A 25,637-nucleotide genomic window follows, 5' to 3' on the forward strand; every position below is an offset into this window, starting at 1 on the left:
CTCGTCCTCTCCCTGACCAAAGACCCGCTCACCGCCAAAACAAACCTCCACGAGGGACTAAAAGCCATCGCCGATTGGATGAACAACAGTCGCCTGAAACTCAACTCCGACAAGACGGAAGTCCTCATCCTCGGGCGCACTCCCTCGGCCTGGAACGACTCTTGGTGGCCCTCCGACCTCGGACCCCCGCCCACCCCTGCCAACCACGCAAGAAACCTCGGCTTCATCCTGGACTCCGCCCTCACCATGTCCAAACAGGTCAGCGCCGTCTCCTCCTCCTGTTTCAACACCCTTCGAATGCTCCGCAGAATCTTCAAGTGGATTCCAACAGAAACCAGAAAGACGGTGACCCAGGCCCTCGTCAGCAGCAGACTTGACTACGGCAACGCACTCTACACAGGTATCCCAAACAAAGACATCAAACGACTCCAACGTATCCAAAATGCCTCCGCCCGACTGATTCTCGACATACCCCGCCGATGTCACATCTCCCCTCACCTGAAGGAACTCCACTGGCTCCCGGTAGACAAGAGGATCACCTTCAAACTCCTCACCCACGCTCACAAGGCGCTTCACAACACCGGACCCTCCTACCTCAACACCAGACTTAACTTCTACACTCCAACACGTCAACTCCGATCCGCCAACCTCGCCCTCGCCATCGTACCCCGAATCCAGCGCAAGACCTCCGGCGGCAGATCCTTCTCCTTCCTCGCCGCCAAGACCTGGAACTCTCTCCCCACACCTCTACGCCAGACCCAGGACCTCCCCACATTCAGAAGGCTCCTCAAAACCTGGCTCTTCGACCGCTAAACAGCAGCGCTCCACGCCCCCCCCTCCCCTCAGCACCTCGAAACCCTGACGGGTACATAGCGCGCTTTATAAATATTGTGATTGATTGATTGATTGATTGCGGCTTGTCTGAATTTTTGGTTAAACCAGTCAATCTTTAATGACCTGATCATTGCATCTCTCCCAAGATGTGCCTGTCCATGATAAAGCCTTGCAAATTGTGACAAAACCAGTTTCCCCTCCTCTGAGACCCATAAGTTGTCAGCTCTCTGTACACATTGCATTCTCTGCCAGGAGTGTTTCTCCTCTCTGCTAGCACAACCCTGTAGTGTTTTTAGCTCATCTAGTGTATCAACCACCCTTAATGCAAAGTTCAAACATGTTTCATTTTCAGTTTGCGGTAACAATTCCCACTGATCCTTGAACGATATACAGTTCAATGCGCAAAACCTTGCGACTTGATCTGCATAGCCGTTTCCCATGGACACAAAGGGGGTCATTCTGACCCTGGCGGTAAAATCCGCCAGGGCCAACGACCGCGGGAGCACCGCCAACAGGCTGGCGGTGCTCCCTTGGGCATTCTGACCGCGGCGGTACAGCCGCGGTCAGAAACGGAAAACCGGCGGTGTACCGCCGGTTTTCCGCTGCCCTGGGGAATGCTGCGCCGCCATGGGGATTCCGACCCCCATAGCGCCATCCTGTTCCTGGCGGTTTTGGCCGCCAGGCACAGGATGGCGGTATGGGGTGTCATGGGGCCCCTGGGGGCCCCTGCAGTGCCCAGGCCAATGGCATGGGCACTGCAGGGCCCCCATAACAGGGCCCCACCAAGATTTTCAGTGTCTGCCATGCAGACACTGAAAATCGCGACGGGTGCAACTGCACCCGTCGCACCCCTTCCACTCCGCCGGCTCCATTCGGAGCCGGCATCCTCATGGAAGGGTGTTTCCCGCTGGGCTGGCGGGCGGCCTTCTGGCGGTCGCCCGCCAGCCCAGCGGGAAACCCAGAATACCCGCGACGGTCTTTTGACCGCGCAGCGGTATTCTGGCGGTCCCAGCCAGGCCGGCGGCTTCCGCCGCCAGCCGGGGTCAGAATGACCACCAAAGTCTTGTGACTTAACATGAGCATTGCATTTTACCACAGCAATTTCAAGAGGTAACTGAATCGCATGTAATAAGTCCTTTATGTGTTCGCCATTTTTCACTGGAGAACCAGAAGAGGTCATAAAACCTCTCTGTGACCACAATTGGCCACAATCATGTACAATTCCAAATCCATATCTGCTGTCAGTATAGATACTGACTCTCAGATTTTCAGCTGTGTTGCATGCCTTAGTAAGAGCAATTAATTCTGCCACCTGTGTGGAACACACTCTCTTGAGCCAGGAAGCTTCAATGATACTAGCTATGGTACACACAGCATAACCAGCTCTCAGTATTCCGACTGACTCTCACAAACAGGATCCATCAACAAACAAAGATTGCGAGGTCGCTTTTTGCGAGTGTGCAAAAAACGAACTCGCAATTAGCGAGTAGATGTTGCAAATTGCGATTACCTCGAAAATTGCTTGCAGGTGCAGCAGAACACTCCAGAAAGCACACCAGAACACTCTGGAAACACTTCCTGGCACATGATGATGACATCACAGCCAGGAAATTTACTAATACACCTGGGAGGAGGGAGGACCACACCCTTTTATAACTGCCAGTCTTCACACAGAACAAACAGCAGCTGCCATGGAGGGAACCGCACGAAAAAGAAAACTCAAATTTTCTGAGAGGGAGCTGGAGGTGCTGACAGAGGAATGCTGTCAGCACCATGATGAGCTTTTTGGGAGAGCAGCCCTCAATGTTCCTGAGGCCACCAAAAAGAAACTCTGGCAGGACATCCAAGATAAAATCAATTCCCTGGGTGTGAGCCACAGGACAATCGAGGACATTAAGAAGAGGTGGTATGACCTCCGCTCCCGGACCAAGGAGAGGGTGGCTGAAAGGCTCCGGGAGATGAGAGGCACTGGAGGGGGACCATCATCTGTGCCACCACCCACACCCCTGGAAGAAAGGGTGGAAGAAACATTGGAGCAGGAGGCAGTGTGTGGATTTGGGGACCTCGACACCTCAGAGCCCAGCACATCAACCGGTGAGTACCATGTGATAAGCCTGTACCCCTATCAATATCAACCCCCACCCACCATGTACACAGGTGCATGCACAACCAAAATAGCTCCATTTCAGGGTAGAAATTGCCAGAATGATGCATTATGGGAAATGTAGTCAAATAGGCAGTTCATAGACAAATGTTTAATAGGTTGTGTGCAATAGATAGTAGACACTGACAGTCTGTTCCCCATGTCCCACAGGTCTCCAGCAAGACACCCCCAACACCCCAAGCACCCAGGCCCAGGAGGACACCCCAGGACCCGCCAGCACCCCCACCTGCACCGTCAGCAGCATCCCTGCAGTAGTAACACCTGCTGCAACTTTCACGCCTGAAGCTGCCCCAGCAACAGGCAGGGAGGACACAGGTGGGAGCACAGGGCAGCCACCGCTGCGCAGGCGTCGCAGGGCAAGACCATCTGGGCTGCTGTCTGCATCCAGGAGACTTCCTCCAACCAACAGTGAGGCACATCTGCTGCGGGGTCAGCGCCTGCAGAACATAATTTTGGGCAGGATTAGTGGTGTGCTGCACCGCTTTGTGAGAACCAACCATGCAAGCATGCAGCACCTCAACAGACGCATGGACATGATGTGCCAGAACACTGGGGACATTGCCCTTGCCATTAGGGAACTGGCGGGAGGACTGCTGGCCCAGGCAGAGGCTGGGCGGCGCAGAGATCGCCAAATAATGCAACGACTGGACAGGATGGCCACATCGATCGGCAGGCTCGCCATTAATACAACAGGCCTGTCGAGGAGGACAGTTGGGCTGCAAATAGAGATGGGCCATTTTGCTGGGGATGTTGCCAGGGGCCTGGGACGTCTCACCCACATAATAGAACTTATGGAGACACGGGAAATGTCAAGGGCCACAGGGGAAACACCCCAAGACAGTGAAGAGGGCTCAACAGTGAGCAGTGTCTCTGCCACTGACAGCAGGGTGCTGAGGAGTGGTAGGCAGAGCACCATGGACGCAGCAGGGACCAGCCAGGCTGGCAGGAGGGGCAGGAGAACATAGATAACACCCAGGACCATTAACTGTGGCACATGGCGTTAATGTGCCACATGACTGGTTGGCATTTTCCTGCCCATGGACAATTTCTACTTGTATATAGTTCTTAATTACAGTAATAAAACAGTTATTTTTGTTCCACTTAACAAATGGGTCTTTTGGTTAATAGGTGAGTATGGTGGGAGTTGACACGTACCGTCCAAAATATTGTGTTGCAATGTGTTCCCGTCTCAGTCTGCCTTGATTAGCTAGACTCCTATCCCCATAATGGCGATGTGGTTGTTCTTGCTCTTCCTCATCAGGATCTGGGTCTGCAGGGGTGAGAGGTAGCCCACGTTGGGTGGCTATGTTGTGGAGGATGGCGCATGAGACCACAATTTTGAATGGGGTAATGGGGGTGTATTGGAGGGCGCCTCCACTGCGGTGGAGGCATCTGAATCTTGCCTTCAGGAGTCCGAAGGTGCGCTCTATCAGGTTCCTGGTCCTCTTATGCGCACTGTTGTATTGCCTCTCAGATTCAGTTCTGGGTGTTAAAAACGGAGTCATGATCCAAGGCCTGAGAGCATATGCACTGTCACCTGTTGGGCACAAAAGTACACTGTTAGGAAGTCCAGATAGTCGTGCACAGTGACCTGTGTGTATGTCTGCAAGTGTCTGTGGCTCTACCTAGGAGGTAACCGTCTCCGAATTCCCCACGTTCCAGGCGTTGATGTATCCCACTATGCCTAAAAATGTATGAGTCATGGGTACTGCCTGGAAACTTAGCTACAATGTCCGTGATGACATAATGGGCATCGCACACAACCTGTATGTTGAGTGAGTGGGTACACTTCCTGTTGCGGAAAATGTGTTCCAGATTTGCAGGGGGGCATATTTGAATGTGTGTCCCATCTACACACCCTATGACATGGGGAAAGTGGGCAATGTGGTAAAAGTCCAGCTTGGTGCTGTTCATTTCTGCCTCATTCCTTGGTAAGTATATGAAGTGAGACATGTGCATGACTAAGGCATCTAGGAAGGCCCTGAGGAACCTTGACACTGCACTTTGGGATACACCACCTGCCACAGCAATGACCCCCTGATAGCTCCCTGAGGCCAAGAGGTGCAGTGAGCATAGTACTTGCACATGCGTAGCAATGGCGCAGCCACGCAGAGTCTGGTGTTCTAGCTGTGGTTTGAGTAAATCTATTAATTCTAGAATGGCTGCGCTGCTAAGGCGGTATTTGTCATAGATCTCCTCTTCAGTTTGCTGAAAAAGAGTCTGCCTGGTTCTATATATCTTCTCCTGTCTGTGGCCCCTCCTCCTCCTCTGCTGGGCTGCGTAGACTCTCCTCCTCACTGCTATCAGGTATATCTCCGCCATCTTGAGTAACCCAGATGGCTTCTGGGTCCCCTTTTATACTCTGGTAATGGTTACCACCTGCTCTGAGTTAGTGGTAAATGGGACATGCAAACTGGGCTTTTTGCGACTAGTCGCTATTTGCGAGTTGCAATTGCATAAGGTTTGCGACTCGCAAATTGCGACTTGCTATTTGCGGGTCGCAAAATGGGGTCGCAAGGGATGCGACTCGCAAACGGGTCCCATCGCTTTTTGCGAGTCGGAAATGGGCTTTTTGCATCCCATTTCCGATTTTGCACTGTCGCTAATTGCGATTCGGCCCGTTTGCGAGTCGCAAACCTTTGCTACATCTGGCCCTAAGTCTCTTCCCAGTAGGGACACGGGACTTGAATCGCAGACCACAAACTTATGTAGTCCCTAGAAGTTTCCAATCTCAACTTTCACCGGATCTGTAATCAGGTTTGTCAAGTACTGGTTTGCTACTCCTACCACTCTTATGGTACGCCCTGAAAGTGGTACTTTCGGAACCTCTGCACTTCTGACTGTAGAGCGTGTAGCTCCGGTATCAACCAAGAATGAAACCTTGTGACCCATCACCTTTCCCTCTACATACGGTCCCCTTTCATCTACTTCTAGGGATGCTGCAAGCCTGCACTCTTCACTGTCTGAACTGTCATCCGACCATTCCTCATTCATTCCATCTTCACCACGCAATGGGAATTGCTGCACTGTATTATTTTGGCTCACCACCTGACCTGTGACCTGCTGACGAAGCATCACCTGTTGCTGTCCCATTGGAGCCAATGGTAATTGCATTTGCTGTCTAGGTACCATGGGAACCTGCTGTTGTACTTGCTGCATTTGTGCTGGTTGAACACGTGGCATTTGCATTTGCTGTATGGGCTGTAGCCCTTGCATCTGAACCATGTTATTTTGGAAGTTCAGATTTTGACTTCTCAATTTTGGACCTCTCACATTTTGTAATGTACCGACATTAGTGCTTTGTTGAACGACACCATCCTGCACCACATTTGGGCATTTCTGCTTCCAATGCCCCACGCCCCCGCACGCGTGACATGGTGACATATATTTCATCCCTTGTACGTCATTTTGAACCACAACATTATTCAAGTCTGGACCGCGATTCACAAAACCTCGACCTCGGCCTCTCGGTTGCTCCTGAAACACGCCATTCCCTTGCGGTTGTTGCTGTATCATCTGCTGGATTCCATATCCCTGCATACCTGCCTGCGCTGCCCTTATCTGCATCACCATCACTTTCTCCTTCAACTTTCTCTGCTTCAGCACAATCTCATCACTACAGTATTTCGCATACTGCAACACCTTATCAATCGGCTTTGCTTGCCAACAGATCAAATGATTCTTAATCATCTGGCTAACCTCTGGTCTCAACCCTTCACAAATCTGAACACGAGATGGTTCATGTCTTTTGGTTCAATGGTTTCAGTACCACTGTAATGTTTGAATGCCTTCAACAACCTCTCATAGTAAGCATCTATCGATTCTTTCCCCTCCTGTGAGGTCCGGTCGATTTTCTGCCAATCTGTCACTTTCGGCGACACTTTCTGTTTCAAAAACTCAATCACTTTGTGATAATACTTCATCACCTCCTCAGAGGGTGCTCCAGTCACCTTATCCCTTGCTGGCTCCTGTGTCGGCCAGTCTAACCCTCTCTTGCACTCAAGCCATAAGTCGGGCGGAACAATGATCTCAAACAAGGTATTCAAATCTTCCCAGAGACACTTCGCAAGCTTCACAAACATATCTGTTTGCTGATACCACTCTATCAGCTTCTCCCTCAACCTGGGATAATCATTTGTGAAAGATAGGATGTCTCCCCTGGACCACAGTACATGGATTAGAACCCCACCAGCTGTTTCTCTCATAGGTAACATCTTCACTGATCCTGTATCTGGTGAAGCTTTAGCCTGACTTGATCCCGGACTGTCACTTTTCTCCTCATCTCTTTTCTTTGCCCATCTGCCTTCCCACTTTTTTAAAGCTCCCTAGATCTGCGCACTTTGCAGTATTTCCTTTAGATGCGCTTTCATTCCGGCAGACCTTATATGCTCGAAGTCTTTTGAATCAAAGTCTAACCTGAAGCTTCTTTTCAAATGTTGGGTATTCTCAATATCGAATTGTATTTGTCTGCCAGGTTCGCCAACCTCTGATGTACCTTACCTACTTCTTTAGTGATCTTGGGACACAGTTACCTCAATTCTGCTTCGGTGTATGATTCTAATCTGTTTACCCCCATTGTTCCTTCCACTAATTCAGCAGCCTCCACACCCAGTCTCACAAAGTTCAGGTACTCATCTTTCTTCAACCTTTCCGGTCCCACTGCAGTTACTGTAGTCTTTTGTGAAGCATAGGTCTTCTCTAACCACTCATTTAACTGTTGTGCCGTAAAACCTTGCAGTGAAATATTCCCTGCATGCATCATAGGCGACTGTGAAGCATTCGTACTTATTGTCTGTGGGTTTAGCACACCTATCCCTGCCTGTCTCATTACCTCCAACGGTGCTTCAATCAGGCTAAGGTCTAACAAAGACCTCAGTCTTTCGACCGCTTGCTCTCCCGGAGCTATTAACTGGGGAGTTCCTATGGACCCTCCTCTTATTGGATCCTGGGTCATTACTCCCTGATCACACATACCAGGCTTCTCTTGTGTATATAATGGCACTGGTGGACCAACAGTAATTGGTAACGATATGGCAGCAGGTGTCTGACCTGGTCCAAAACTCAGTGGAGCAGCAACTCCAAAGGTGTGATTCTCTGAAGCCGGGACAGGTATTAATGGAGGTCCTGCTGCTGGATTACACCCTGGTATCATCTGTTGCTGCGGCTGGGGCAGCAATTGTGGAGTTGGCTCAATCTGCATTAACCTCGATTTTGTGTCTATCGGGTCTGGTGGCACTATCAGATTTGTAGTAGTCTCTAGTACTGGGACGTCTGGATAGATTCTCTGTATCTGCGGTGGAGGTTGCAACTGTATCTGCATGTCTGGCGCAGTGGGTACACTGACACCATTCTGTATCGAACCCGTATCACTAGTCTGTACTGTATCAGTAACTCCCTTCTCCTGCGTCTGGTTCTCAGGACCTGCACTAGTGCTCGGGACATTGTCGCTTACCGCATATGGTGGCGGGCGATCATGCAATATCCGATTTAGGAACTCGTCTTCGTCTGAATCATCTTCGTCTATCCAAGACCTCTTGGTCTCTTTAGGCTTATTAGAGTCCTTGTCTGTCTTACAGGTGGCCTTCTTCCCCTGCGTCTCGTCTCCCTGTGCTATTGCTGGGAACAATTTGAGTCCGTCAACTATCCCCCGTCTCCACATTTCGCTCTCATTATCCCATCTTGCTTCCGCTAAAGTCTTTTCTGCCCTTTTTATTCTCCTTTGGAATTTTTCTTGTCTCTGTTTAATAGCCATTAAATCCCAAATTGCTAAAGCCTCAGATTGAGCTGGCCTCGGAGGTGGCTTCTGTACACTTAACATCCACCTCAAATTCTCTAGAACTCTCGTATTGAACGTTACTTGTTCCGGAAACGCTAAACATCCCTCCTTTTCCATCAATTTGTGCCACTGTTTCATCCATAAGCAAGGCGTGACACCTTTTTCCTCCATGACTATATAAGCTGGAGTACCCTCAGGCGGTGTAGGCTCCCCTTCACTCGCCATAATGTATGCATCTCCTTTCAGAGCAATCTTAAAAGCTTTGATAAAATTCATCTTTTGCGCCTTTCCTTTTGCTGTATTTAATCAGAAAGTGACTTTAATTTCCAGGACACTCTTCACCCACCTTTCTCAACCTATTGCCTCTCACAGACGGCAGCCAATCCGTGCGCGACCCCTCTCATCAACTGACTTATCTCAGCTCGGCACCACTGACGTCACACTCACACACTGCAGCTGACAAAGTCTTGCGGCTCGTCCGCCCCTCACTAGATTCACACCAAACGAATGCAAAATTACTGCGAGCACCTTTAACAACAACAACAACACAAATTTGCCGGTTTACTACAGGAAGGGTATAACACATTCGCTTCAGAACTTTACAGAGATTTCACTTGAAGCCTCGGCCACTACTCTCTCCTTCTCAGTTCCCGCACCCGCAAGCAGAATTCGACCCGCAAATCCTACTCTCGACTTGTCAATGGTTTGTTCTAGTGCACCTTAGAACTTGCCAAATCTCCATCGAAGGTTTCACACATACAATTTGACTCAAACTAGACTTGTCAACCACGCCCGATTGACCTAATTAAACCGCACAAATTACAACAGAAACCCAAGTGTCTCCTACACTTGTCAATATACTCCGGAGTCTTAGACCACAACGGGTCCGTACATGAACAACCAACCTCGTGGATAATTTTGAGCACAAAGCGCCACACTCATATGAAGTACGCCGACTTCCCTACTCTCATACTGCGGAGTGCGTCCACTCCTACTAAAACAACATTACCTGACCTAAATACACACAAACTTCACAAACCATCTGCAAAATGCATAAGCTGAGCAAGCACAAATCCTACACCACACATACTAAAACGCCGAGAACATCCCCAACTCACTAAGGCAGGCTCCGAGATCCTAGGAAAGTCATGGTGAATTTAGAAACGCATCATATCTCCAATTTGCATTATCTCAGAAAAACAATCTAAACAATAATTCTCCGTCCTAGGGCCCCAAAGGGCCAAACCATCGCTCTGCTACCAGAACTGCTAACGCGTCCCTTTATGATAATTTATTACATATCAGGACTCGTTTTAGGCCAATGAATCTTTTGACCCAGTTGAGAGACACCTTAGGACGAGATAGCTAATCAATATGTCAGTCAATACGTCAATAATGTCATCAATATTTATCACAACAATGCATTTCAAAGTCATTAATCAATTCAAAAACTACTACCATGATCTTGCAGTCATGAATAACCACACCAGTTTAGTAGAATTTTTGAGTTTTATTCCCTATTGTTTACAATTCTAAAAGCAGATGCGTTAATCTCAAAACCAAGAAGCATAATAGCATAGTCACAATATGGCAACTTTGATAAGATTTCATTAAGGCGAGAATCACAAACATCAGAACATAACACGGTGTGAACATAGATCAATTTAGCAGAGTGTCAAATACCCGTCGGTTCAACAAAGCATAGTTTTGGTTGTTTGTCTATTTGCGTCAGTTTAGTGAACACCTGTCCTAACCACTGATTAGAATTGGCATGTTGGGCTTCATGCAAAACGATTTAGAACACCAATTTAGAAAACATCTAACAATGGTCTCTGTCAAAAATAAGCAGTTGGTACCTAGAAAGGAAAAGCAAACAGACAAATCACAATTGTATTGTCATAGTTACCCTCCAAAGTTTAGGTCAGCGCACAGGTTCAGTCTTCGTCTTCAGGACATCAGTCAAATCGCCATCAGTCAGAACTCAGCTCTGGGGCAAAATGGGCACTTTCCACATAAGGAGGTAAAGTGTAAAATGGGCAATCTAAGGACGATGATGGTTTTAAGCAAACCAATAAGTCACCAAACGGAGTGACAAAGTTTCTGGATAAAATCAATAGCATTCCCTAACCCACCTAAATAGCTCCCCGTGTCATGGGTTTTTATCCCTTTTTCGTTGTACATTCCCCCAGAATTCTATTGGTCGTTTGTTATACCCCACTGTCTTTAACCTATCAGAAAACACATTAGGTCATCTATCTTTCACCCCATATTATTTTACAAGTCTCTCATTGGTTCTCCTGTTCGATGTCTTCATAGGTGGCACGTCCGGTATGATTTCATCTTTCTGTAATTTTTTGCACATCTTTTGGTCAGTAGCTCCATTGTCTTCACTGGTTTGAATGACCTTGTACATTACATTAATCTACACTGTTTCATTTTGTTTTAATATCACCCTACAAGCAATGAAGAATGTGTGAGAACGGATCTAGCATGGTTACATTCGGCTTCTAGTTTTGAAGCAAACAAGAGGTCATGTCCTTTTGCGAGTCAGCACACTGCAAGATAGGAAAAATTCATTTAATATGAGAGCCAAGCAGCTAAGCTTCGGCTCATGCTAACTTAAGGCCTACAAGGATTTCAGCACAAATTCAATAACTCAATGATTAATAATTAGTATAAACGTATTCAATATAATAATACATAAACATTTTAGTCATCATTATTAGTCCACGTATACATTGGTGGCCACTCCCAGTGGTTACATTTCAAGTGCGCGTTTAAGCAAAGTTTTACTATTACAGTTTCTATGCGGCATTATCACACATTAATTCATAAACATTTCATGTTAGAATAGATTATATATGTTACGCTCTCTCAGAGTGAATGGCCAAAGTGTGTCAATTTTGGTTGACACTGGTTCATCAGACCTAGAAAACTAGTGGGTAGGCCGGACGCTGGATCAATTGTAACTGACCAACTCTACAGTAACAAAAGGATCCCTTTGACATCATGAATATACTACTGAGTATTGCACTTAAAACTACTGTTCTTTGATCTACATAGTACATGTTCTTCACGGCAGGCATATGAACTCTCTGGGCTACCTTAGATGAGTCAAAACTGCCACTAGACAAAATTACGATCCCTCTCCAACGGGTACATTAATCACCAGAGTTAGCTTTGCACTTTTATTTTTGCCTTAAAACGGTTGTATATACAAGGATTTTGCAGCGCTTTTGAAACGGCTTCACTGCTATAAACACCTCACCCACCCGTCTCCTGGTGAAAACCCGATGCCTTTACGGCTTGTCCGAACTTCATTGCATTAATATATAAATACTCTCACTGCAGGTGATAACGTCTAGTAAGAGAGCAAATCAGTTTGACAAATAGACCACCTATATCTTTAAAAAAAATCCTATTGGATGTACATAGCCCACTATGTGCTGATGGCAGTACCCGGGGCAAGGCAAGTAATTTGCGCCCCCTAACCCGGGGCAAGGCAAGTAATTTGCGCCCCCTAACCCGTGGATTTAGTCTCTTCCAAGATGTTGCGCCCGGTGCGGCCGGCCCCCCTGCACCCCCCACGCTACGCCACTGGCTGATGGATCCTTCTAAATATGGTGTACGTGGTCCCCTGTGTCCTCATCTGCATTATAGTTCCAGGACAACCACAGAATGTTCTCATCGTCCTGTGCAGGTCCTTCACTAGCGTTCTGTTCACATGATCTTATATTGGGTCCCTCTTGCAGGGTTACTGTGTTTGTTTAGGTTGTGAAGCTGTCACAAATGACTTATAAACACAATAATTGTTGTGGCTTAAATGCTTTGTCTATTTGTTTCATTGACTAAATTTGTTCTCCAATGTATATTTTGATGATTTTGAAACAGTCAGTACCCTCTAGCATAACGACACAGGAATAACTATATTCTTTGCAATAGGTGACACCATGTGTTATGTCTGCCACTCACCATTAAAATATGCCATTTATTTTCAACAATATTATAAAATAAAGTACTGAAGTTTTTCATCAAAAGAAACGAGGAGAGGGTTCTTGATAAAAAAATATAATAAATACATTTTCTTAGACTGACGTTTACCAAGTCATGATTTTCACAAATCCACCAAAAGCATTAGAAAGTACAATCATGATTTTAGATTTGCCATGATGAGCAAATAAACACTGCTGGTCAATGTGGCCTTTCAATACAACCGTCGACACTTTAAGTGGTTCTGAAATTTACACCAGGTAAAAAAAAAAAAACAAGCATCTGTTGAGCTTTGCTGCTGCACATAAAATAAAGTACAATTTAAGGCGTGCATAATTCTATGCATAAATCAGTCTGCTGAATACTGCACATTTTTAAATAGTCTGAGCAATGAACTCAACTTTTAAGGTTTGGGGAAATATAGTCACTATGCAAAAATCCCTTTCGCCTATTTATGTTTTCTGAGGGATAAAGTTATACAATATTAATGCAATTTTCGGCGTTCCATCATTTTTAATCGCAGATTTGAAGTGATCACCTCATTACTTATTTCTGTAATGAACTTAAAGCAACGGTTTGAATTATAAAAGCAATCCACTGCAGAGCAAAAGCACATTAAGGCATGCTGCATTGGCGCACTAATACACATTTTCTTCATGTGTTTTCGCTTTCAGTTCCATCTAGGGACTTGAGAAAGAGATAAGGCTTCACTTGTTAACAGAGCCTTTAAATATGCGAGGTCTGATAATGGGGGAAGCAAACTGTTTAATGGATGCGAGCGACTGCATGCCTCCCATGCAGGTAAACCATTACCCTAGCAGAAACGTCCTTACAGCGAAATTCTTGTCTCCTTTTTTACGTTTTAGGTAACGAGAGAGATCTTTAGATGTCTGTCTAAAATCCCAAACATTAATTAAAAAGCAGTATAGAGAGAGTGGCTGTGGCTATGCCCCTTTGCTGAACTTTCCTTGCTTCAGACTAGGCAGCAGTTTCGTTCACTCGCAAATAAAGTAGCTCTATGGGTCATTTGTTTCTATTCTTTATTGTAAGTTTTTAAAAAAATCCCCAGAGATAAAAAGTACTGGCTCTACTGAACAATGCCATGGGATAAGATATACAACATACTTCCTGTGAGCAATCAGCTTGGGTATTGCCAGTCTTGGTCTGGCAGCGTCCCATATAAATCACTTTCTGAGCCTATCTATTGATCAAAGCAGAGAGATCGGAATCTGAAGTGTCAGTATGCCTAACACATATATGAACCTTCGGAGGGTGACAACCTTGACTGCCGATTCATGCCCCCAAAGCAAAATATCGAGTTGCATCCATTTACCAAAGTCGGCAGGCATCCGTTCTAGCAGGTATTCAATGTTGTCCCCCATCATATGTGTCAGTCCCCTACTAACGTAGATGCCCAGGTATTTTACACAAGATGGTGTCCAGCAAAATTGTTAGCCTTGAACAGTAGCTGCCTTTGCAGACTAGGTGAGGGGTAGCGCCTTGCTCTTTAAGCAATTGATCCAGTACCCTGCTATCCATGTATATCTGTCTATGAAGGCCATAAGAGCCGCAAAGCATCTAGGAAGGTCCTAGAGTGTCAACGGGGTGTCATCCTCATAAAGGAGAATGGAAAAAAGGGCCCCCGGAGGTGGGGATACCCCAAAGTCCAGCGACTGGCAGATGTCTGTGGCTAAAGGTTCTAAGGCAAGCAGAACAAGTGGTAGGGCAAGCAGGCCCTCCTGCCTCATCCCCTGCTTATTCAGGAAGGGAAACACAGGTAGCCTCCAGAGTTCTCCTGTGTCATGAGGTCATCATAGAGTCAGCAGACATATGACATAAATTCACCTCCCAGACCAAATCTTGCAAAGGGCTGCATGATAGTCTCCATTTTCCCATATCTTAGCACATTTTGTGGGTTTGACGTGGTTTCCATATATCACTCTAATCAGCCTCCATGAATCTGTTCATTCCCTCCTTCGGTTCCAAAACTCTGGTGGGAGTTTGGTTCCCCCACCCCTACAGTTTGGCCATTTACCTTTGTGCCACTTGAAAACACAACATGCAAAACAGTAGTTGTTTCCTAGGAATATCTACATTTATGGATACCTAGTATGGTCAATTGTGTTGTTTTAGGGTTGGTCACCTCCTACTCAGCGATTTTAAATATGTTCATGATGCTCAAACCCACTGCATTACATACTATACATGTTCATAAAGTGATGTCTTTGATTATGTCATTGGTGAAGTCATATGTGTTATCATAAGAGGAGATACCATTACTGATGTTATTGATGTGGTCACTCGCAAAGTCATCAATGATTTTATGTATGAGTCCATCAGCAGAGTATGGCAAGGGAGTGAGTTATAATTTCTACAGTTTACTATAACTTACAATATCTGGGGCATTTCAGTGTGTTTTTCATGTTTTATATTGTAACAATATTTATTTGGCTTTTATAAACAAATGTTAATTTACTATGAGGGCAGGTCTCACTGATCCAGCGTTGATCACATGCTGCAACCTCTGTGCACAGGGCATGGCCTACATTCAGGCCTTGGGTAAGTCCTCATACCTCCCATCACAGATATGCATAGACTATTGCCATGTGGAGCAAGCTATGAGTACAGGGCCTGGCCTTCAGTAAGATTCTGACCCCAAGTGTTGTCCGACAAAACCAGATGCATTCAGCCTTTTGTCATGCTCAATGAAATCAGGGCCATCCCATCCAACCAGCTGTGCATGGGTGTTGAAGAGTCACAGTGATATATGGATGTATTCCTGTCTTATATTACCTAGCTGTACATAGCGTTGATGTTGTACAAAAGGCTCAGGGCACAAAATCCTGCTATCAGGGACCATCACATCCAGCCCACACGTGTGGGGCTTTTGACTCTATGAGGCATCGGCTTAGGGCTCTTGGCTTGGGGCTCTGAACTCATGGGTTAGGCCCTCTGTCCATGTTCATTGCTACTGAACCAGCAGAATACAGCTGCTGGCCATGAGAAGTTACCTCAGGCCACTAAGCCTGTTTTATGACCAGGACTTGTGCTATGCCTACTTCTACCTAATACAGCTTCAAATGATCATTGGCGGCGCATATGATGACCTAACTTCCAGCCAGGCCATGAACTCTAGTATTGTTCTCTCGAACAAGATGTGCATTGCATTTAGCTGTGCACTGTGGGCTTGAAGCACAGTGGCTTCGAGCACAGGCCCTGACCTAGAGAACACTCTGTGTTAGCCATGTCCTGCTTAAACTACTTGTGTACAGAATGTCTCCCTTAAAGCTGTCGGTGGTTGAAGAGTCTTGCCTATGACCAGTTCTGCACCCATTTCAGCCACACTAGCTCTGCTGTGCACCAACTAAACAGCCCATAAACAGATAAAGTGCATTTTAGTGTTTTTCTTCTTTTAAGGGTTAACAGCCCTAACAAACATTTGTCTATCTACACGCTTGTCACAAGATCTAACCCTGCAATTGTGCATCCAATACAAACTTTCAGTTCTGCAAATGCATGCAAAGAGCATGAAGGCAAAAATGTTAGTTTTATACATTTGTTAACAATATCTGCCCCTAATACCCCCTGTAATTCTCCTTGAAGTCAAAACATGGTACACTTATTTCATTACTCCCCCACATATTTTTCATAGAGCAGGTTTAGTGCCTTGAAATCTTGAAAGGCCACCACCACAGACATAGGGCCTCATCACGCGTTTGGCGGTACAAGGACCGCCATGTTGCCGGTGGCAGTTCTACCACCAATAGGCTGGCGTAAAAAGCTGCCAAATTATGACCATGACTGTATTGCCTACAGAATACAGTCAATGTACAGCCGGCAAAGCCACTGTGGTAAGACCGCCACGAACATCAGAAGGCACCTGCAGGGCAGCATTTATCATGTTTCCACCTGACAGATTACGGGGTTGCACACCTCAAAGGTATCCGCTGTGGTTGTACCACCAAGCAAACCCAGGCAGAAACGAACTGCATAAAAGGAGACACTCACTTTCAGGAGGACACACTCATCCAAAGCCACCATGGAACCAGAACTAACTGTCATTCCACTGCTCCTACTTGCCCAGAGACACCAGAATCAACACAGAAAATGACAATAGCAACTATAACTACACCCACACTTACCTGTCACTGTAGTATATTGCCAAAGTTTGAATGCTCAAACATACAATCGGGAACAGGGGTGAGGGTGTAACATGTAAACTGACACTGACACGCACACTCACAGACAGTCACATAAACACTAGCACATACATAGTACGCACACTATGGCCATCACATACACACACAGGTCAAAAACAAACACCAACTCCCGGAAACACAGCACAGGTCCAGTCACACACAAGAACACACAACACAACAACACCACAAACACAATTAAATCATTTGTAAGGCGCACTACTCACCCTTGAGGGTCTCAAGGCACTGATGGGGGGGATGCTACTGATCGAACAGCCAGGTCTTGAGGTGTCTCCTGAAGGTAAGTAGGTCCTGTGTCTGATGTAGGTGGGTGGGAAGAGTGTTCCATGTCTTGGCGGCGATGTGGGAGAACGATCTGCCACCGGCGGTCATTCTGTGGATGCGTGGGACGGTGGCGAGGGCAAGGTTAGCAGAGCAAAGCTGTTGGGTGGGGGTGTAGAAGGAGATCCGTCTGTTGAGGTATTCTGGTCCGGTGTTGTGTAGTGCCTTGTGAGCATGGGTGAGGAGTTTGAACGTGATTCTCTTGTTGAAGGGGAGCCAGTGCAGGTCTCTCAGGTGGGCTGTGATGTGGCTATGGTGGGGGATGTCCACGATGAGACATGTGAGGCGTTCTGTATGCGTTGCAGCCTTTTCTGGAGCTTGGCTGTGGTTCCTGCATAGAGGGCGTTGCCGTAGTCCAGTTTGCTGCTCACGAGGGCTTGGGTGACCGTCCTTCTGGTTTCAATGGGGACCCATTTGTAGATCCTCCAAAGCATGCGCAGGGTATTGAAGGCGTTGACTTGCTGGGTCATTGATAGCGATGAGTCCAGGATGAATGCAAGGTTGCGTTCATGGTCAGTGGGTGTCGGTGCGGTTCCCAGTGTGGCAGGCCACCAGGAGTCATCCCATGCGGAGGGGGTGGAGCCGAGAATGAGGACTTCAGTTTTGTCAGAATTCAGTTTCAGGCAGCTGTTCTTCATCCATTCGGTGATGGCCTTCATTCCTTCGTGGAGGTTGGTTTTGGCGGTGGTGGGGTCCTTGGTGAGGGAGACACAATCAATGCATTGGCAAGCACTCACAATAGACACTACCAGTGACAAATCACACATACAATGCAACATACCACCAAAAGGGAATGAACACACACAATCATACAACTATACGACGCAGCAATCGACATACGCAGCAAACACACAGCACATTGTATTTGAGATAACATGTACCAAACACACACGCATACAGTCAAAGCACACAGAACCACACAACACTGCAACAAACACATGTCAACACAAACACCACTCAATACCATGACAACAACATGTCTCCAACATACAAATGACTATCACACAGCATACACCATTCACAGGGGGATAAAAGCACTGCACACAACCTCACATGCTGCCCAGACAAAACAGGTAGCACAAGCACCACTTACACACAATACTCACACACAAACAATGTCAGCCATGAACAAATCTGCCCCAAGAAAAGAAATGCAGTACAGATATGTAACGTCAAAATCAACAACTGGTTGGTCCAAAGATATATTAACATTTTTAAATATTAATGAAATGTCCAAGGCCATAGGCCAGTACAATTGTAAAATGTGCAATATGCACACAATGCACATCTGTGTGCCCCCAATTTGACTCCTGACTGCCCTGTAACCTCCACAGGTAGAGGCATCAAAGGAGCAGGCACCTCAGGAGTTATCGGCGTGGAGCGGCAGAGGGGGTGGTTTGGGCCTAGTCTTTGGAGGCGGTCCTTTGGGATTGGGAGGGGGTGTTTAGGTCTAGGCTTAGGGGAGGGTTGGGTTCTCGTGGGAGGGCCAGATTTCTTGTCAGGGGGAGGGGCATAGGCACTTGTGGGGGGGAGGGCTTGGAGGTGGAGGGAACGGGCCTGGGGAAGGAAATGGAGCATTTAGGGGTCTCTTGGGGGTGGAGAGAAGTAGGGGAGAGTTCAAAACATGACATGAAAGGAAGGCTTTTTTGAAACCTGGGGACAGTCATAAGAACAGTGTTTGGATATGGAGGGTGAGGAAGTGGTTGTCTGACGTGTATGTGTGGGTGTGTGTTTGTGGGAGGTATACTTGTGGGTGATGGGTGTCTGTTGGGTGGGTGAGTGAGTGCGTTTAAGTGTACAGGACTGAGGGGGTGAAGGTGCAGGGGATGCTGTGGTGGGTGGGTAACTGTTGGGGTGGTGACAGCAGGTATGGTGGATATGGTGCATGTAGGAGTGTCAGTAGTTGTGGTGTCTGCGGGTCTGGTGACGAGGTGGAGGTGCTGACTGTGGATAGGATAGGTGTAGTGGCTGGATCTGTGAATGTCGGTGTGGTATCTGCAGATGTAGTGTCAGTGATGCTGGAGTGGTGGGGGTGTTAGGGCAGTTTGTGACTGTTGCTGTGTCTGCATCTGTATGTTGCTTGTGTGCATGCCGGTGGTGTGTCTTGTGGTGCCTATGTTTGTCTGTGCTACCCTTGGATGTTGTGGTGGATGCATGCCTGTCTGTGTGCTTTGGCGGGGTCAGAGAAGGGGGATTAGTGTATGGGAAGAGGAGGTTGGAGGGGGACAGTAGACACAATATGACTGGAGGCCATCACTGTGGAAGCCAGAGCCTGAAAGGATCTCTGTATGCCAACCAGTGCCATATGAATGCCGTCCAGGAATGCATTACTCTGTTGGACTTGAGTTGCCAGTCCCTGGATAGCATTCACAATGGTTGACTGACCAAATGAGATTGACCTCAGGAGGTCAATAGCCTGCTCACTGAGGGAAGCAGGGCTACCAGGGGCTGTGACAAAGGTGCCTGTGGCAAAGGAGATGCCCATCCTCTTGGGTGAGTGGGCACGGCCAACTGGGTAGGGAGCTACAGGGAGGGTGGTGGTAGAAAGGGGATGGTGGACAGAGATGTAGTTTGGGTGGTCCCTGATGGGTCTGACACCACCATGGAGTGTCCAATGGAGGAGGATTATGAAGATACTGGATTCTGTCCCCCCCTGTGGTACTTCCATCACCCTCCGGGCCACTGGGTTCCTTGTTGTCAGTGGTATTGTGACTTGCGGTCAGCAACTTCCCCACTCCACTGTGCCCAGTCTCCTTTGCAATCAGATGATGATGCTGGGAAACAGAAAGAGAGGTAAAGTCATCACATTCTTTTCAAAAACTTACATTACACTGTACACATCAATCACATTACAGCCACTTGTGTTACCTCCCCAGGTAGAACCTGGTCAGTGTTAACATCATGTTGCCCTACCTACACCCCTACATTACAACAATGTCACATGCCAACTATGCTACTGATCACACACCTACTATACATCATATCAGTAGAGCAATCACAATAACCATTCCATGACAAGCTGACTTGCCAACATGAATCTGAGTCCCTATTCACACCAACACAGTCAGCCAAGCAATGGGAAATAGCGGTAACATACATTTCTACATATCACAAACACAAAGTCCACATATACCTACATTTGTAGCAGATCACATATCCCAGGACAGGAACCACAACATGTGCTAAACACAAGACAGCATGTTGCATACATGCCAAAACGATTTCATGTCACAGAGTCCACAACCTTCACTATTGACACAAGCAAATATGCAACAACCATACCTGCCATTTCAATGATTGGAGTATGATAGAGTCTAAATACATGTCAGCATCACAGGGCCTAATAGTCATGTAGCAAACAATGATACATTCTTTGTGGAGCTACTCATCTAAGTCATCCTCCACCTGTAACAAAGTAATGTACACTTAAAGGGGCCAGCTTAGCCCACAGCATGTATCCACACACAAGGCCAGGTACCATACCATCACTTTATTTACAATGTATACCTGTCATGTGCATGAAGGGCACATACAGTACAGCTAATCATGATGATTGGCAACATCAATAGCCCATTATTCAAGTGGTCACATCACTATCCACACTTCAGAAATTAGCAATCTTACATTTGTACATGACACTGCAATGACATAACACACTTCGGAGCTTAACATGATAGGGACATACACCCTGAAGCAAGCCAAATAACTGACTACACACACCATTCCAACAACATGTGAAGGTGAAATGGCACATCTGCAACACAATTCAGTCAGTGCTAACTCTTGGACTCCATACCAAGAGCCATCAAAACATATCCACAATGGCAAAAGTACACATGTTTAAGTTGCATCAAAATGTTGATATATGTCTGGACCTAACAATGTACACATAATGTTGGCAAAACCAGTTCAGATTGTACCGATTATCAAGATGTAGTGGCCTATTTAGCATGTCCACAACACATTGCAATAGGGAATTGCTGTGTAGCCACTTACCATCCAAAGAACATGGACCTGGTACTAATATTCTGAACATTCATATCAATGATATGGCTTACACTAAGAGTCTAGTAATGCCACCATAGTTTAGTGCATGTAGGATGTCCATTCTGAGAAAAGATCACAGGTGCAAATGTGCAGTCCTCACTTACCACCTCCTAACTGATCTGAGTAAGTGCAGCAAGTGTGGCAAATGAAATGTCAGATTGGGATCACAGCCTCACTATAATTTGACACTCATTAGAAACCTCAGGATTTTCAGCCATCTACTCAACTTGTCTGATTCAATGTTGCACATAGAGATGGAACAAGGGCCATTTGATTGGACAGAGGACAGAGAACAGGACAACTTACCATCAGGATATTGGGAGTATGGATCTGTAGGTGGCAAGGAACACCTAGCAGGGTACTAAGAGCAGTATAGTGGTACACATATTACACAGTCACATTTGCATCATCATATGCTACTGTACAGAAGGGATGACATAGGTGAGTAATATAACCCATTACACGATACATTGTACACATCTACGCACCAATGTTGAGTATTCCACATATAGGTTTACGTAGGACACATATTACCTTTTACACTTACCACATTGTTACAGCTTAGAGTCTTTCACATCATACACTGACCTTGCAAAGGAATGTAAATGACCAGTCAGTACTCACCTCCTCGTGGCTGCTGTGCTGCCCTCAAACACCTATCCAACTCGGGGTAGGCCACTGCCAATATGCAGGCCATTAGGGCTGTCAAGGTCCGACGGGCACTCCATCGTCCTTGGGAGGGCATCCCCAGCTGGGCCCATGCAGTCTTACATGCCCAGCATCTCAGGTCCTCACACCCCTTTCGACAGTGGGTGCTCCGCCGGCTGTGAACCTCCAGGGTCCACATTTTCTTGACAATGGCATGCCAGATCCCCTTTTTCTGATGGGTGTTGACCTGCATGGATTACACAGAGAAGAGGAGAAAGTCATGTACACAGGCTTCATTCCCAAACAAGTACAATTAACAATCGAGTTAGTGCAAGTTCTCCAACATACCATTTCTCATACTTCAAAGTCTTTTGCAAGTAACCCTCTGCAGTAGTGCCACGTGTGAAGTGGAGTCAGGCATACAACATGCATACTAAGTACCAGGTTTTGACTAGAAACATAGGACAAGACCACAAGTATGTCCTTTAAATGGTACATCTCAACAACCATTTGTCACAGCAAGATTGATATAAATGCTGTAATGTACATATGTGGATCAGGGTACATACATCACATACTACCTACTATGTAACAGGGCTAACAGTGATCCTATGCACATGTGCACATAACCATCTACCCACACGTTAGCTCAATCATTCATTCATGCACCTTTGATCTACCCCATCATACACTCTACCTTTCACCCATTGGAGTTGCATTAGACTCACCTGCTCCTCTGGTGCACAATATAGCTGGTCATACAGGGGCAGGACCTCCTCCTCAAGTTTGGCCAGCGCTTCCTTCAAGAAGGCAGGGGCCCTATCACCTGTAGGACGTGGCATGATTGCTCCCAGAGGCAGTACACAGCAGCTCAGGTCATGGAGGTCTTCCTGGCAGCAGTCTCAGGAGTCAAGTGAGGGATTGTACAGAAGATGACGGTCATGCCCGCCACGTACAGGACTGACACCACCGTGGACATCGCCAGTGGCCCAAGTCTGCCAAAGGCAGCAATGTGTTCCAATGTCAATGTCCACTGCGGTTGTAACTGCCTACAGCCATGATGACTTCTGCCAGCAGAGTCAGGTTACTGTCTAGTACAGTAGGTCAGGCAGCTGCCATTTTAGGGCTCCAATATGTATGATGAAGTAATGAAAGTTGGGTCATTTATTAATCAACCTCATATCTATGGCAATGTGAGAGCTTCAGGCTTACTGTTTACAAGTAATAATGTGCATGTAATTAGTAGAGGAAGTGAAATGAGGTATTCTGGGTTAGGCGCATGAAGAAGTTTTCTGACTATACTAACGGCAATTGGAAGATGGCACAGCTGCAAAAATATATGTGTGACATGTCTACAGGGTTCATGTAACTTTCACTGTCAGTGACATGTATCTCCATGCAGAGTACATGCAAGGGTTTAGGGTATTTGAATCTGGTACACTTTCATATTTTGGCTGGCTATGTGCTGAATACTACATATTCACTGTTTAATGTCACATGATTTCGATGTGTGTGACATTCTTGTGATCATACTTATGATAGATGGGTTGAGTCATTCACATTCATTCTGGTGTTTTCCCACATAGTTACCCAGGCCTGAGGAGATCAAGTCAACCTTCAGTGTACTGTTCACTAGCAGACCTGCAGACAATGGTGGCTCAACATGTTATCCAAATATATTGCCTGGATAGGCATAACATTTTGGATCTATGTCATCAGTTGGAGACAGATCTGATGCCATTCGCAATCCAAATAGCATACCTCCTATCATTCAAGTCATGTCAGTGCTGCACTTCCTGGCCACTGGGTCCTTTCAGAATACAGTGGCCCTTACTGCAGGGATGTCTCAGCCCATGTTCAGTCTGGTTTTGAAGGCTGTATTGTCTGCATTGTTAAAACACCTGGACAGCTACATCAGGTTTCCCGAACGTGAACATCTGGCCCATGTGGACGCTGATGTCTATGCTTTGGGACACATTCCACATGTGTTTGGAGCCACAGATGGCACCCATGTAGCCTTGGTTACCCCAAGTGCAAATGAACAGGTACATTGGAACAGGAATAACCTTCACTCCATTATGTCCAATTTGTCTGTTTGGTTGACCTCTACATTTCAGAAGTTTGTGCAAGGTATCCAGGATCATTCCAGGATTCCTTCATCATGCGGAACAGCAATATCCCACTACTGATGACATGTCTATACACAGAGAGGGCCTGGCTGGTTGGTAAGTCATGCATTTCATGTGTGTGTGTCCCTTTTTTCCTGCTGGCATGTATGTGGATGTGGATTGTTATAACTATACCTTTTGTGGGACTCTGTCTACCTAAAACGTCCTTGGTTCTTGATACCAGTGAGGTAGCCAACCACGCTGTCCACTTCAGTGAGGCCCACAGAAGGACAAGGCATTGTGTGGAGTGACTTTTAGGGTCTGAAGGCAAGATTTTGCTGCATAGATAAATCTGGAGGAGGCTCCGTCTACTACTAACCTTACAAGGTTTGTCAAATAATGCCAGGTGAGGATGAGCGCGATGAGGATGAAGCTGGAGACATAAGGGTGGATGTCATCAATTAGTACTTTAACTGACTCAATGTATGTGCTGTGATGTTACTAATAAGATTCCATGGGGCATCGTTGAGGTAATGCATGTCATGTAATGTGCTTCTTGTTACCATCAGTGTGGTCTTAAGTGGCTCCAAAGCTCATGAGTCAGATATGAATGCTGGATGTTCCATCAAGTTGTGTACAGAAATGTAATGTACATAGTCTATTGTGCAGCACATGCACAAAGTAACTTTAGTAGTTATGCATAGACAATATGATGTTTGAGTTCCACTCTGGCCTATACCTTATCTTTGTCAATCACCTATTTGCAGATTGGCTGTTTGGCTCATCCTCATTTGGCATTGTAAGACATTGTCCGAGGCAGGACCATCATTGTCAGTGGTGACAGGAGGAGACTCAGGTACCTGTACTGGGGGACACATGATGGAAGAGACTGTCCTTGGGACACAGGATTGGGGGAGAATGGTTACTTATGAGGTAGCTGGAACAGGACTAAGAGGAGTCATTGTGGGCATGGTGAGGTTGACACTTGTTGACTGACCAGGTGTCCCTGATGGGCCACCTTCTTCCTCAGTGTCCAGACTTCCAGGGCTGTTTTCCTCACTGCAGACTTCATCCAGAGGGGTAGTGTCTTTCTGGTATCCTCTCCATGTTGGGGATGACAAGGCTACCTGTAAGAGATGTGGAACACACAGTTGGTGTATGTGATGCACCAAGTGATGTGTTAGACAACTAAACATGGTATGTGAGATGTACACACTGCCTTTGCATGATCCCCTGACCTAGCAATGATAGCTGCTACCTAATCTGGGTTAATGGAATGTAGGACACAGAGGTTCGAAATTGCATACAACATGCTCCATGCTCTTGGAGTATGCAGGTGGTGAGGTGGCTGCCAATACCCTCATATCTTGGATGAGTGCAGACAAGACAATGTACATTTATCTCCTAGTAAGGTGTGTGGCTTCATTGAGTCAACTAGAAGCTGAACAATGCACAATGGTGTCAGAGCTGGCACACCATATAGGTGTTACAATCTGACCTGGGCCTCTGTCTGGGTGTACTGCAATTGTGTG

This window comes from Pleurodeles waltl, chromosome 8 (assembly GCF_031143425.1).
Source record: "Pleurodeles waltl isolate 20211129_DDA chromosome 8, aPleWal1.hap1.20221129, whole genome shotgun sequence".
Lineage (NCBI taxonomy): Eukaryota > Metazoa > Chordata > Amphibia > Caudata > Salamandridae > Pleurodeles > Pleurodeles waltl.